Source organism: Atractosteus spatula, chromosome 7, assembly GCF_055471065.1.
Source record: "Atractosteus spatula isolate fAtrSpa1 chromosome 7, fAtrSpa1.hap1, whole genome shotgun sequence".
NCBI classification, from domain to species: Eukaryota; Metazoa; Chordata; class Actinopteri; order Semionotiformes; family Lepisosteidae; genus Atractosteus; species Atractosteus spatula.
Genome location: NC_142712.1, coordinates 52,966,224 through 52,982,241, shown reverse-complemented (window position 1 = coordinate 52,982,241; position 16,018 = coordinate 52,966,224).

The window sequence follows — 16,018 nt, the reverse complement described above, 5'->3', positions numbered from 1 at the left end:
AACGCCACACAAGTTTATGATTCCCACTTCACTTCTTTATACACACAACAGTACTGTAACCTTGAAATTATATTATGCTATTGTCTTTTGGCATAATATCTTTTCTGGCATTTTGCTTCTGATAGGAAATCTGATTTTGTATAAGCAGAGTTATCCCCCAGTGAAATATATTTGATTGGTGTTGCTTTCTAATTTATTCTATTTAAATCAAGACTTTTGTTAACTCACCAGGAAATTATTTTTGAAGGCAGAAAACAGTCATCTTCCAGTTGGGATCAGCTGTTACCTATTTAGAATTACTTCTGTAATTGCAATGGAAATGTGTTAACTTATTAGTTAAAACCAAATTGAAAATCATCTTCAACACTGAAGACACCACCTGTCTTGTGACTCAAGGGACAATAAGAAAATGTAACAGCCAACTGAAATTCATTAAGAACGTCCAGAATGTTTCTCCTTGACTTAAATTATATACAGTATTGCCTATTGTTTAATGCCTGAGACTGACTTAATATCCATGAAACAACTGTATCAAAAGCATCACTATTTGAAGATCGCATAGAATGTAGTGATTTCTGGGGTGGCAAAGCAGGTGGGGAGGCTCTTATCAAAAAGCTGGACAGGAAAACAGATTCATAGCAGATAGTATGCTGCTTGGTCTATAAGGCAGTTATGCCTGCACAGAAATAATTATAAAAAAATTGAAATCCTTACTCTCAGATAGTTGACACTCTTTTTTATTTTTAGGTTTGCCAGCTGTCATGATTGCAATATGTACAGTAATTTCTTGATTAGATTTGCACCCTGATGCCCCACATAACCAATATAATTTGTTTAAGAGATGTTAATACATAAAAACTAGATCTTAAAATCTGACATATCATATCATGAATACATTACCTTATAATGTACCTGAATTAAATATTTTTTATTACTTCTTTAATGTTCTACACTGACAACACAAGCCATTGTGAACCAGCAATTTTTAATGAATATTCTAGCTTCTTTAATTTGAAAAACAGAATTCTAAAAAAATTTTCAGAAATGGTGACACATGGTTGACTTATATCATGAGTGTCTGAGTCAGTGTACTGGTAATCAATGTTTGGTTAACTGTTCTGCTCTTTTGTAAAACAATATACTTAACCTACCTCTCTGAGTTCAGTGCCAGTGATAAAAAGAAACAGCAACAGTATCCAGGATATTAATTTTCTCTGTAGCTGTAAAGAAATCAGAAGACAAGCAATTACTTATCATCCGGTGATGAAAACTTCTTCAGGGGTTTATTTTACTTACATTACAGAGGAATTACATAGAGGTACATATTTTTATCAAAGCAGTCACTGGGTCAGCAATTATTAGAAAAAAAAGGGATCATTAACTTGGCCTTAGTGCTACCTTGAACAAGCAAGGGAAAATATACAGCAAATCCATAGTGAACAGATGTTCTGTGGCTCTTAAAAGACTATTCAAGCTGTGTATCAGCTTCTAGGGTAGGTCTACTTGTATTTTCCCCAATGTATAACATCCCAAGTCATCTTCTTATATAGCAATTATCTATAGGTATAACAAAGTGTATACACTTAGTGTTTCAGGATTATTTATTTTGAATTGATAGTTGCATTCACAATTAAAATTAAAAAAGAAAAAGAAAAACATGTTTTCGACTGTAGAGTTTCCTTTAACTATGTGTCTTTCTTATTTTTCACCGCGGAATTAACATCTATTTGTTCTTTTGCAGTTTGTACATTGATGCAGCTCCCCCATTCTATCCTCATAAAGATTAATAGACTCTTTTAAAAATCCTCCCACCTCCCACAATCACTGCTGCAAGAGGGTGATACTTCTGTCTTAGCTACCTTTATGAAAAGCTTTGATTGAAAATACTATGATCAGGTTTAACACTTCTTTAGCTATTTCCATCAGGAAATGCCCCCTGTTACATGCAGAGCTGCATTCACTGCTGTTGTCTGAGTAATCCTGTATTGATTCTGCTAGATGTTCACAGATGCCCATAGTGACATGGGTAAGAAAGGGAGGTACTGGCTGCATGAATGTAAGAATGGAAGTACAGTATATGCCTGCAAAATGTTCATACATTTGGGTGATGACTTGCCAGAGAGCTCCAATTCATTGCTATGTTTCACTATGTGTCAGTCTGCGCCTGTATCACTCTGAGTGAAGCTCTGGGATTAAAGGCAGATATTGTTGTTAAATAATGTGTTGCCCGCTCTGTGGAATACTGTTTTCTTACATCACACTTAATTGAAGTGCAAATTATTTCTGTAACAATAGCCTCCATAGGTTTTCTCATCATGTTAATAAAATATGGGTTAAAATGTTTTTGTCCTTGTTTCAGTAGCTCCAAGTATTTTAAGGTGAAGAGAAATAAGCAGTATGAGACATGAAATAAAAAAAAATAACGCAAGGAAAACTTTTAAGGTGTTCTGGAGACAGACGATTATAATGTCTTCCACGGGATTTTGTATTAAGTTGCTACTGTTCTACTGGCATGTGCCTTGAGTTTGAGTGCAGCAGCTCACTGCAGCAGAAAGTTATCCTTAGTTATTGTGGGGCTATAGAGAATAACCAGCCCCTGTGTTCATCATTGCATGTACTGTATGATACTTCATTGAAAGGGACTGGCTTCTGGGGGGTGCTGTTACAAATAAACCACACTGTCAAATGTAGGAGCTACATTTGCAGCAACTCTCAAAGGAGCACTGTGAAGCCTACAATACTAGTGTCACTCCCAAACTGGCAGTGGTTTGCAGCTCACTGTTTCCCGGGAGACCGTGGCATTCTCACAAGTGATCATGGTCACCATGTGGCTCTGGACCCAGTCAGGATTCCTTTCAGTCTGCCCTTCCCCTGCCAATCAGGCACCTAATCATCCAATTAATACATATCTAATTCTCTATTAAAGGCCACTGAGTAAGTGCTCTGGTATTGAGCTACCAGAGGAAGTACAGTACAGCTCTCTGCACATATCCCACTGGATGTATTAGCAACTGGACTAGGATTGTTAATCCCAGATCCCGCTGTCCTGAACTTCAGTCCACATCAGTCTGTTACCAGTCAGCCTCCCATCTTCTCATCATGTTCTCATTTGCCTCCAGCGAGTTTCCTCCCCTCCTCCTTCGGGTTCTACCAGAAACCCCTGAAGCTCCCCAAGCCCTAGCACTTGGGTTGTAACCTGCAACAACTGCTGCTCCCTCCTGTGCACAGCTGTGCCATAACAACTAGTTTTTACATGCTTTCAGCGACAAACCTACACTCACAAATACAGTAGCTTCCATCTCTATTTCCCCAATGCAAAATTCTGTAGCAATGGCACACTTTATTTCAAGCAATCTAGTGTAAATCACGTGTTGTCAAAACATATAATTAGCAATGGTCATTATCTCAAGACTCTGGTGTGCCTGGAAAATGAAAGCTGAGCCCCATCCGGTAATCTTTCAAGTGCAGGCATTGCTTCATCTGCACCAGTAGCAGGCAGATTGGCGCACACCTGCTAATGCAGAACTGCCATGTCCTACAACAGGAGCTTTTTCATTTCCTTCAAAACCCGGTAGCTCTTAACAAAGAAAATGTCACTACATTTGATTGCATTGTGACCTTCTTCACATAGACTGACCTTGTCTTTTCTCTTTCACAAAGGTGAGGAATTAACAGTGCAATGGAATTGCAAAGCACCATATCTATACTTAAAGGTGAAGGACAGGGTGCTGAGAAAAGTTTAAAAAAAAAGAATTTATCTTTCTGGCCTTCAGTGTGCCAATCCACAGGGCTAAGTGCACACAAGACACTAGAGGCTGAAGAATTCATTTTCTTTTTTTCTGCCTCTCAGCATTTAGGAAATCTTTTCCTGTTTTGCACAAATCCCAATTCTCACTACATGTTAATTAAAAAGGAAAAGAAAAAAACATTTAAATCAAAGTCATAGGAGTAATATAATCAAATTCTGAACACTTCTCCTTCAATCCTGATATATCAGATAAATCTACAACCTTTTGCTGATGATGCTGACCTTTTAAAAATGAAAAAGCCTTGTTTTATTAGTCATGTTATCACCATATCCCTGGATGGAAAAAGTGGGCTCTATGCAGAAGTGGAGTGCTGTAACTCCTTTTTACTAAACAGCGTATTTGTCTTTTTCTTCATCTGAATTTTCTTATTTGAATTAGTTTACTATTGTACTCAGGTGGATAATAAGGGAAAGCCTCTCTCTATACAGTATATGTCATTGATGCTTTATCAAGTACACACTTTCAAGACAGTGACAGATTCACTTCTCCTCATTCCTTTAGTCTTTAATTTCCCTGAACATATTAACTCCCTCTCCTATCTCATAAGAAATTGTTAAAACAGATTTTTGCATACTGCTTGGGATGTATCCCAAAGTACTGAATAAACAATGACAGATCTATAGAATGACTAGACCAATACTTTCATGCAAGTTAGATTAATGTGCTGTACAATATGAATAATGTATAGTACACATGTACAATAAAAATAAATACAAAATAGCTGTAATGTTATCCTAACATAAAAAGCTTTTAATTTTTAAATTATATACATACAATAAAATGGACTGTATAAAAGTTAAAGAATTCAGGACCATTTTCAATACTTTGAAAATTTAGCTTTATGTGATTATTGTGTACTTTATTTGTGATGTTTATTTGTGATATCAGGTAGCTTGCTTTTGTAGGGAAAAATCTAAATATTTTCTATTGTATTGTTTGCCTGGAAGTAGAGGCCACAGTCAGATGATGAGAGTCAGTACACAGAACAAAGCTAAAATGTCAAGTTTCCAAGTATACAGTATCTTGAAAAGTAATGAATCTAGAGAAAATGTCCTAATTGTAAAATAAACACTTCCTTCTTTTGGTTTATTTTCAGATTACTATTCTTTTAGGTATCATTAAATAGTAACTATCTTCACACAAACATAACTAAGAACATTATTTCAAATTTTGCATTATGTAATTTCCTTATCGATTTGAGCGCTTTTAAAGTATTTGCTGGTCCTATAATAGAAGGTGAGACAAAAAGCTGTAATTAAAAACATTAAATATATTCACTGTATAATCACACAGATGTTTAAAATTACCAAACTAGTTAACCAAAGGTGCAGATGTAACAGTCTTTAGTCTTTACTTTGAACCTTGTTTTTGTTCTTTAGTGTAAGCTTTATTCCTGTCAGAATGTACAAAGCAGTTGCAACATAGCAAAGATACTCTCCCAAATAAAATGTGCAAAGGTGTTCCTTTTATCATAATCAATGTATATCAAAAATCATTGTAAATGTCAAGTTAAAATATGTAAAATATTGACCTAAAAATCTACACACCTTTCACAAGATGCCATTTAGCATTTGGCTAACAATTTAAATTCCAAAACTGCAATTTAAAGAAGTATTCTAGGTATTTTCTTGTCTCCTATTTAAAAAAAAGCTTCTCAAAATAAAGTCATGGAAGGTATTTTTGCTTAGGCTGCTAAACTGAAGTTTACATAATAAATTAAATCTGAGGCATAAATTCTGATCTTGTTTTGCAGACATTAAGCAAATAAAATTCTCTAATCAGTCTTTATGATTATTTTACTGGTATGAATTCTAAAATTCATGGTGTTTGCATAAAAATTCATTTCAGAACAGAGCTTAAGGTTATCACCGATCATTTTTTCTAGCAAGCAACAGCCACTCTCTGAAGACAGTGTTACTACAGTGACAGTTACAGTTAAAAAAAATCTATCCTTTTCATAATGGTTCTTTTGAAGCACTTGGAGCACAGTCAAAGCAGGGTGCAGATCCATTTCCAATGAGGCCACAAACAGTTGCAAATCCAACCTGTCCATGAATTCACAGTGTAAGTCCATCTTTCAGTCTTTGGACAGGCAACATAAGAAAAATTGCAATACTTAGTCTAGAGGGTGAAAGAATAGTGTTTGCTGGAGACTATTTTCTTGGAAACACTGCAAATGAAAGATGCCGCCACAACACATTGTCACCATCAGTAAAAAAAAAGGGACAAAAGCCCCTAGAATAAACAGTATAAACAGTGCACATTCCCTACGAGACTAATTTTAAACAAAATGGAGAAAGCTCAATCATTTGTGTTTCCTGGAATCCTGTCTGCATCATGCAAAGGTGAACATCAGCACAGGTCTGTCGGACTGGCATACACAGTTCTTGTAAAGCAACTCCACATCACGAATTAAATGGAAACTGTAACATTGGCATTTCAGATCTATTGAATCTCCCAGCTTGTTCTCTTCCTTTTGTCTGTTGCAAGCCATCTAATGTAAACTGCACAATGATTAAGCCTGGCTTTCATTAGATATGGGCAGTCATTTGGGAGCAAAAGAACAATAAAGAAAGTTGAGGTCTTAAACAGTATATACTGTACGTATCTCTTTCCTTCAGCCGTTGACTGATGATTCAACTTACAAGTAAAACATCAGTTGGCACACAAACAGATAGACAGGGGTGGGGAGTATTGGATAGAGTTCTGTGTAAGGGTGGGGACTGAAATCCCATGTGGTACACTTCTTTCACACTCTTGAGCAAGATGTACAGTATTTAGTACAAATTTCTCCAGTTATGTTCTAAAATCCTAATATCGCTGCTGTTTTCTAAGGTTACCTAAACCATTTTCCTAACTGGCCTGGTTTGTATGCAGAGGACATTTAATCCTCTTGTAGCACCATGGGCTTTTTAATGTGTGTATCTTTAACTGCGTCAGTACAGTTGGTATAAAGGATCTGTCACACACTGACCTATTCATTCCAAAAACAAATGCACAGCTAAGCGCCCTTTTTTTCCCCCCGAAAACTGCCAACTTAGCAACACACATTAATCAATGCTGGGGGAAGTTTCTGGGTCTAGAATTAAAAAAAAGCATTTTACTTGCCATCTTGCCCCTTTCAGAGACAGACTAAGGTACTGGCAATATAAGCAATAAAACTTAATGGTGTGATGAGTCCAGACATAAGTTGATAATTATCTGTAGCGATGCACAGTAACAAAAGACTTTGTAGGGGATGTAGCAGTAACAGTAGCAATAGTACTGTCTGCAGCAAAATCAGAAATAGTACTGTTAATTCAGTTACTACTGTCAAAACACTGCCTACATTTTCTGGGATTATTTAAAAAACTGGATTTGGTTGAATATTACATTTTTGAGACTAAAAAAAACTGATAGCTTGAGAACATTTCTGGAATATAAAACAATACAACAATGGACAAACTATTTTCTCCAGTCTGTGTGCATTCAGAAACAGATTGCATGTCTTTCTTTTGGAAGACTGGTAGTGCAGTTCAGTGTAGGGTTAGAGCATTAATTACAGTATGTTGACCGTGATTCAAATGAGAAAAGATAGCTGCTTTAGGTTATATGATCGCCCATTAGGGGACCTCTGAATGTAAATGTGCTCTGCAAAGATAATTGCCATCTGTATTCTGTAAGTGCACAACACAGCTGGCTTAGAAATGAAGGTCTGTATTTCTATGTCAGGAGTGTCATTTTTATTTCATGCTCTGACAGAAAAAAAAAGAGTATGTTCATTTTCAAAGTAGAATGGTATCTAAAACAGGACAGCAGGAAGATGGAAAGGACAAAAATATGCAGTGCAGTTTATGAAGCTCTGTAAATTAGTAGATCTCCATGACAGCACTGAAACTATACAGGAAAACTCTAACTCAAATATATGAAAATAAAACTTGAGAATTAAGAGTTCCTGCAAGTTCAAGGATGTTATTATATTTCCATTTGATTCTTAAAACTAGAGCTACTGAAACATAAATATGTTGTTCACACACTAATACAGTACATACAGTACTCTTACTGACTCTTAAAGGTAAAATAGCACGCAATCCTAAACATACTGGACCTCAACAAGTATGTTACTAAATAGACTTTTTTCTATTTGTGCAATGTGTTGGAGACAACTTTGCAAATTATACACTATGTAGTGTCAGAAAACAGAATACTACTGTAGGTATAATCAAACTAGCTCTAGGTATAACAATGTTTGTATTTAAAATGTAATAATGCCTCTTAATCTTCAGCTGTAATTGCAATAGTGTAAAACAATAGGTTTGCTACCAGGAGCATTGTTAGTTAAAATGAAGATTGCCACTTCTAATAATTTCTCTACAACTGAATGACACAACAGTGAACTAGCATTTAAGTCCCACTTACACATTTGAATGTGAAATTCGTTGGAAATTTTAAGGTTCAGAATTAACTGACAAAACACTGTACACAGTTGTGCCACAGTTTTAATCCGGATATGCTGTCCTATTATGTGGCAAAGATCAGAGCATCAGGCTCGGAAAGAGTCTCAGGGCATTTTGGAACTTGTGTCTATATGAATTTTCGTTAAATTGAAACTTACTTTTACTGTGAATTAAACCAGATTTGTGAAACTGACTATTAAAAACACTTATTGAATTTATTTTATTCTTTTATCAAAAATAACCTTTTTGAAAAAAAATACTGATAATTGATTTTCCACATAATAAAAACAGAAAGTGAGTGAATGTGTATAAAAATAGGTGATATTAGCTACAAATATACCTTATTTTGTATACTATGTTTTGTTAACTCAGCTTAACTGTTAACTTGTTAACTTTATATATGCAATATTCTGCATTAATCAATTTAACTTTTAACATTTGATTCCTTGTTCTGAATGGTATTCTTAAAGGATAACAGTATCAGCAAAATAAATCAATAACCATAAAGATTATTTAAGCCTAACAAATTAGTTTTACTTCTCGTGAAATCGAAAACATCATACCCCTATATTGTAAAGAACCAGACCTTCTGCAGGTAACAAAAATATACAGTATATTTTCTGCAAATTATATTGCAGTCTTAGTAGTATGTTTGTTCTGTAGTAATTAGAAAATTGCTACTTTTCGACAATCACCTATAATATATTTTTTTTACTTTTACTTCCACTTTTTTTTGGCTAACACCTGCAGTTTTTCTTGAATCAGGAACATTTAAATTTCAGATAGAGTTAGACTTCAGGGTTCCTATATTTACTATAGATTTGCTATTCTGAAGCTGCAAAGCCGGCATCACAAAGAATGTGGTCCCTCTAGGGCAGCTTGAGGCATATGTGCAGGAATTTTCCCCTTGCCATTGGCCTGCAATTAAATATTAAATTACGTTATCCAGCTACAGTTAAAGTACTTTTCATGTGCAACAATTCTCAATGGTACTCACCAAAAATAAAACACAACAAACAGCAAAAATTGAAAAGAGGTCAGTGTTGTATGTGCCTATGCCTTCATGGGCTTATCCCAGAATGCTGTGCACAGCAGCTCTGGAGTAGCCTAGGCTGTCTGTGATTACTTCAGGAGAGGTTGCCATGGAAACAGCCTTGCCTGGCTCTAGTAGTTTTCTGGGATATCCTGTGGGAGGCAAGGCCATTTTTCTGTGTTCAACTTTTCTCACCTTAAAGCCCAGAAGAGAATATTTTGCTAATGTGCACACAACATCAGACTGTTGCTGCTCAGTTCATCAATTCTGACTCAGACTTATAGCCTGCTTCATGTTCACCCTTCTCTCTATTTTAAGACGGACCTAATTTTATATACTTTTCACCAACCGCCATTCATGTTTGTTATCTACTACGTTGTCTGACGTTGAATGTCAGTCTTCCTGCATGTATTAATTTTCCCTACATTTCTTTCAGTTTCAATAAAGATTGTCTTTATAGAAACAATTACTATGCATGTGCATATGTGGTATATACTTTTCATTGAATGAAGTAAAATGAAATGCAAGTACAGTATATTCAGAGTGCAAAAGGACAATACTGCAATGACGATAAAGACATAATCTAATTTAAAAAAGAATATGAACTGAAATATAAATTTTAAGATACAATGAAGTTACACCCATCATTCATCAGTTATGGTGAGCTTTTTTTTTTCTAGGAGATTATGAGGAGAAGGTTATTTGTTAACAAGAAAAGACAAGGCTTTTTTAACAGAAAAGAACCATAATAAACATGAAAAATCCATAATACAAAAATAAAGCTATTTTCAGTGGGAAAATGCACCACAAATAAACTAAAATATAATACTATAATAAAATACTATAACATAATAATATATATAATACTATCAATTATAATACGATAATATAATGTTCACTTTTATTCCCTATGGATAGTAAGCTATCATGCACAAGCATTCTTTCATATCAAAAATGGTTCTGAATAGGTCTTCTAATCAAATTTCCAACAAAACCAATCAAGAAAACAAATGTTTAATAGACGTGTCTATTTTGATCAGTGTCAAATTCTTATTCACTTTACTCGGTCTGCTGTCTTCTAGAATATGCAACTGTTGTGTGCTGTGCTGTCCATTAATCGTTTCTCATTAAATTATAGGTTTAGACATTAGTGCTTAAAAGCTGACATTTGACAAACTTATAATGCACAGTACCTGGTGAATGGAAAGACCAAGCTTCAGAACCATTAAACATCTTTAATTGTCTTTTAGAATTTGACATAATTCACTGCATGCTTTATGTTACATCAAATGTATTATAATTGAAGAAGGCAGGAAATCAGTAGCTTACAAGCAAAATACCAGGTCAAATTTAGCCAACTGTAAAAAAAAAACAGGGTGATCAATTAAATAGATCAGTTTTATTGAAGATTCAAGAGAATTAATCACTTAAGTGTCAGTACATTGCAAAGGCATTTAGTTCTTGACAATTAAAGATGGACTACTGTATGTATGTTGTACATTATACTATTGTAGAAACATATTATTTAATGAGAAACAATTAATGGACAGCATAGCAGTTGTATTATTCTGGAAAACAGGAGATTGAATAAAATCACACCTTACCATTTCCTGAACTGAATTCACATAATCAAAAATGTTCAATATAAAAGCGAAATTTGTCAAGTCATTAACAGTGGCACACAATCGCAAATCCCTTATCAAAACAAAAAGGCACATTCTTCATGTTTGAAAACAAAGGACCATCTGCATTCCCCAAGAATACTACTCTGCATCTACATTACAAACCTGCATCTTGCTAGGTTTGCAAATGATTTAAAAAAGTAAGACATTGTTTTGCAATATAACTATGTACAAACAAGTCCACCAGCAGTTTATCTATATTCAGGAGAATGTCGTGCTGTCCTTTTACAAGGAAATGGTCTCTGGGGTGACCTATTTCTTATCTTAATTGGCAAATACCCTGTCTGAGATCTCAGTTGTTCTTCTGTAAGCTAGGGGAGCTGTGGAAAAACCTGAGGGCATAATTACCAGCATATCTCAGCAAAATGTGTTATCATGGAATAGGTATTTTTAAGACTGGTATTTTTTAACAACTCCACACTGGAGTCTAATTAGCACCTTCCACCACTTAGCAAGGAAAATTTACATTTGCAAACAGTAGTTAAGTATACTAAACCAATCATGTGTTGTCATTTACATTTACCAAGGAATGAGTGAAAACACCTCCATCTCCACTTACTTTAAATTTGATAAGGTTATAAGTCGATAAAAATTGTTAAGCATTATAATTACTTAAGGATATCTATCATTCACTAGTACTAGTACTAGTCACTAGTACAGTCATGGTTTAACTGTATTCTTTGACAATGATGTGTGCCTGTTTTTGTTGTATTGTTGTGTAGGACTTAATTAAGCTTAAGCTGAGTTGAATCATTTGCATTCAAATCACTGTTTGCAATATTCTGAATTCTGGTATCGTTTTCCCTATATGTTATAATTGACATTACTACAGATACCTTTGCTAACAACTTAAAAAGTTTATTTTAGTTTCTTCTCTTGTAAGAAATATTTTGAACTACTGAAAGAAACTCTTACACAGTAATAATACTTGTAAGAGTTAGGCCACTACTATCCACTACAAACTTTAAAAATGCTGGGCATCTTGAAAAGCAACCTCCCTAAAATTCAGCTTAAGAAATGTCTAGATATTATAGCTTCAGTTTAATCGTAATGTATTAATAAATGCACATAATTTTGCAGGTACAGTTTTAGAACATCAACCCATTGATGGTATTATAAAGCTGCACATTTCTTGCAAGGGTTGCAACAACCTGAAGGCTATCTCAGAAATAGAATACAAGGTAGAGGAATAACATCCTGCATGGAGGCCTAGAGCTAGGGAGTAAAATCACAGAAAAGATGCAAACTAAACCTAGAGCAAGCTCTGGTTTGAAATCAGGCCCAGGACCCAAGCTGTGAGGCAGCAGTACCTTATTGATGAGATAATTTCTTTTAGATGAATTCAAGATAACTATGGGTAAATGAATGCATATATAGAAGCAGGATACTTTTAAAAAATATACAGTATAACAACTCAGAAGAACATTGTGATATTTGGTGCTATTTATGTGTTAGGTACTCTGTCACAATTCACCAGGAACTTTCAGTACCTGTTTTAAATAGTGTAACATGATGGATAAGATATATATATATAATCTAATCTTTTACTCCTTACATATTCCTTAATATTTTTTAGAAGAGATTACCAGAGTTAAATATAAACCTAGAAATTACTTAAAGCACTGTTTAGCTAAACCTGAGAGGAATATAACATTATTTTTAGTACTGTGTATACAGTATAATGGATTAAAACACATAAATCCAGTACAGGTAGGTAATTAATTAACATATACAGTATAGTGTAATATTTCCAGCAATTCTATTAACAGCAACAGACTACTGACAGTACAAATGCTGAACAATTAGAACACAAAAATAAAAAAGACAGAGCTGTGTGATAAACTAAAAAAGCAACCTTTAAAAGTGATAGTAGTCAATTTTGTTTTCAGTTATTTGCTTTTCATGCTCATTTGGCATTTCTATTAAATTCCTGTGCAATTTAAGAACAACATTTCGTGTTTCATGGTTGATAAGAGTTAGGTTGCAGTGTGTATAGTTTGTGTCAATCAGTCACTACACATGGATAATATGTTTATTCATTAGGTTCTTCATTGTGACGTTATTGAAAATAGGTTTATTATCCTATCTAAATGTAACTCTTTAATTATTCTGTACTTTCAGTTTGTGAAAAGACCCACTTAATTCAAAATTAAAGCAGTGATCTGAGGGTGACCAGGAGCCTATAAAATACACATGTAATATTATTCTTTATTATTATTCCTAATTAGGAATAATTTATGTTCATTGAAATTCTGAGGAATAAAACTAATGTTATATATACAGTATAACATTTTCACAAAGTGTAGAAGAATTGTCAGAGAGTATAAGCCATTAGTACAATTTTTTTAGTAACGCTTTGGCATAAACCGTGACCATGGAAATATATTCTCTTTTAATTCATTTGATATTATTAATTTGACCTGGAACTTATTAATTTGATAGTATTTCAAAGGGTAGTCCTTCCCTTAAATCCACACAATAATGTATGTCTTTAGCAGCTGTCTGTTATTTCTGTCTTGGAAATACATGAGGCACTTATTTCATTTAATCAAAAGATCAACAGATACTGATAATAAATACTGTAATAGAAAGAGTTTGGGATAATATTATTAAATGCAAGCTTTTGTAAATTCCCTCTGTAAATTCGTTCACTTCAGGATTAACTGTATTGAAATGTTTGTCAAAACTACTGTCTAGAAGTAATTGTGCCTTTCAAAGTGTGATGCAGGAGTTCACAAAAATGTTTTATAGAAATATTAACGTGCTACTGTGTACTAATTTGACTTGATGCTCAGCACCACAATTTCTTTAGTCAGAGTTTGATCTGGCAGAAATTGGATGGGGTGCCAGTTCATACACATGCAAAGGGCAATTTAGACATGTAAATTAACAAAGACAGGTATTGTTGTTCTGTCAGGGATAGCCAGATCACATTGAGAAGATCGACATGGTCACGAAGAGAAAATACTGTATAAACTCCATAGAGGTGACACTTCAGACTGGAATCATACACAGGGCCCAAGAGTTGTGAGACAGCGGTGATAACAGCCACACCTCTGTGCTGCCCTTTATAACAAAAATAAATGATATACTAAAACGTTATCAAATAAAAAAGAGAAAGCTTATTTCTTCCAATTACTGTTTCAATTACAATTACAGTACAAACCTTGATACCGTTGTATCTGAATAGCTGCATGACGCTGTGATAATGTCTGGAGACACTCAACTATTGGTTACATTCTTGCCATTTAACAATATTTTACTCTCATTCCTAAATATCTTAGGTTTCAGAAGTCTAGTAAATCCTAAAATGTCAGGAAATTACTGGGTGACTAGACAATGTTATGAATAAACAGGCATATGAATGTAAAGGAGTTAAGCAATTATTCCCACACAACACTCTACGGAAACGGGATACTTGACAGCTGTAGGTCCATTGATAGCAATTAGTGTTGCACAACTGTACATTTCCCATCAATTTCTAATATACCCTGAAAGAGCAACAATATTGTATTGCTTAGATATGTATCTGCTCATAAATTGTCTAATAGAGGAAAAAATAATCCTTGTAATTTTATTAAATTAAAACGAAAATGTAATGCACATATACAGTACAGTAAGTTATAAGGGTTATGTATAATAATTCTAATTATATGTATGTATTTTTTTATTTGGGATGACTATATGATTTAACACAATATACACATTCATTATCAGTACATAGTGCAAATGTAATGTTTTAAATTGGCAAACCAACTGCATGATGCATGCTAGTCTGTTGTCAAAGAAAAAGTCATTCACTACTTCTGACTCCTGAAATACTGCAGGATTTTCTAGGATCTTTTGTAGCTGTGGAAATATATTTTCCTAATACATAAAGTTATGCCATGTGATGGACTGGCGTCCCATCCGTGATTTACCCTGCCTTGTGCATGTTTCTTTCTGGGATAGGCTCTGGCTTCCCTGTAGCCCCGAATTGGAAGAAAATGGTTAGAAAAGTGATGGATCAAATACATAAGCTTTTTAAAGTAGCATAAGGAAGAGTACCACAACTCCAACTGATGTCAGTACATATCCACAAGAAAGTGTTAAGAGTCAATACTTGGCCTAGAGCTAAGAGAACTGACTAATCTCAGTACTATACGAGCAACAGTAGTACATTTATGTAGTTCGGGTGGGTAGCTGTGTCAGCATGCGTAGTCTGCAAAGGAACAAGTAATAGGTTTATTCCATGCTGAAAAGAGAAGAGAGAAAACAACGTTTCGGCTGTGAAGCCTTCTTCAGGTGTGAAGGAAGGCATTTCTCTCTTCTCTTTTCAGCATGGAATAAACCTATTACTTGTTCCTTTGTATATTTATGTAGTGTGGCAGGTGTGCATCACCACTTGTGAAGTCTCTGTCACAGCTAGTGACAAGACCAATGGTCAAACTCATGATTTATGAACCATAGAGCTCATCCTATGCTCCAAGTGAGTTCCTATACTTGTTGAACGACTCATATAATTTTGCTGTTGATGCCTTGTCTCTAACAATATAACAAAAGTTACAAACAAAGGTTACAAACAGGACATTTGGCCAAAATAGTTTCTTTTGTTTCTAGTTGGTAATTGATCCTAGAATATCATTTTTAAATTTTAAATTTTAAATTTTTAGATTTTAAACCCTACCCTACCCTGCCCTTCTCTTCAAAATCACATGGAATACAGACAATGCTAGTACACAAAAATTTCTGAGTCAAGTATGAAAAATTTAGTTTATGATATAGAATATAATTGTTTTTAGTGTTTACAATGTAATACTAGAAACAGTTTAATAGTCAGTCTATGAATGTAAGAAATATTACAAATGAGTGAAGGCCACGGAGCCAATCTAACCTATTTGGTAGTTTGTAATTAATTGATCCAAAGAACTTATCCAACCATTTCTTGAAAGGAGCATGGAGATATTTCCTCAACCATTTGGGTGAAGAAGTGACTGCTGTTCTGTATTTTAAAATGCACTTCCACATAGTTTCCACTTGTATAATCTTGTTTGTGTTTCTGTATTAATTCTGAAAATG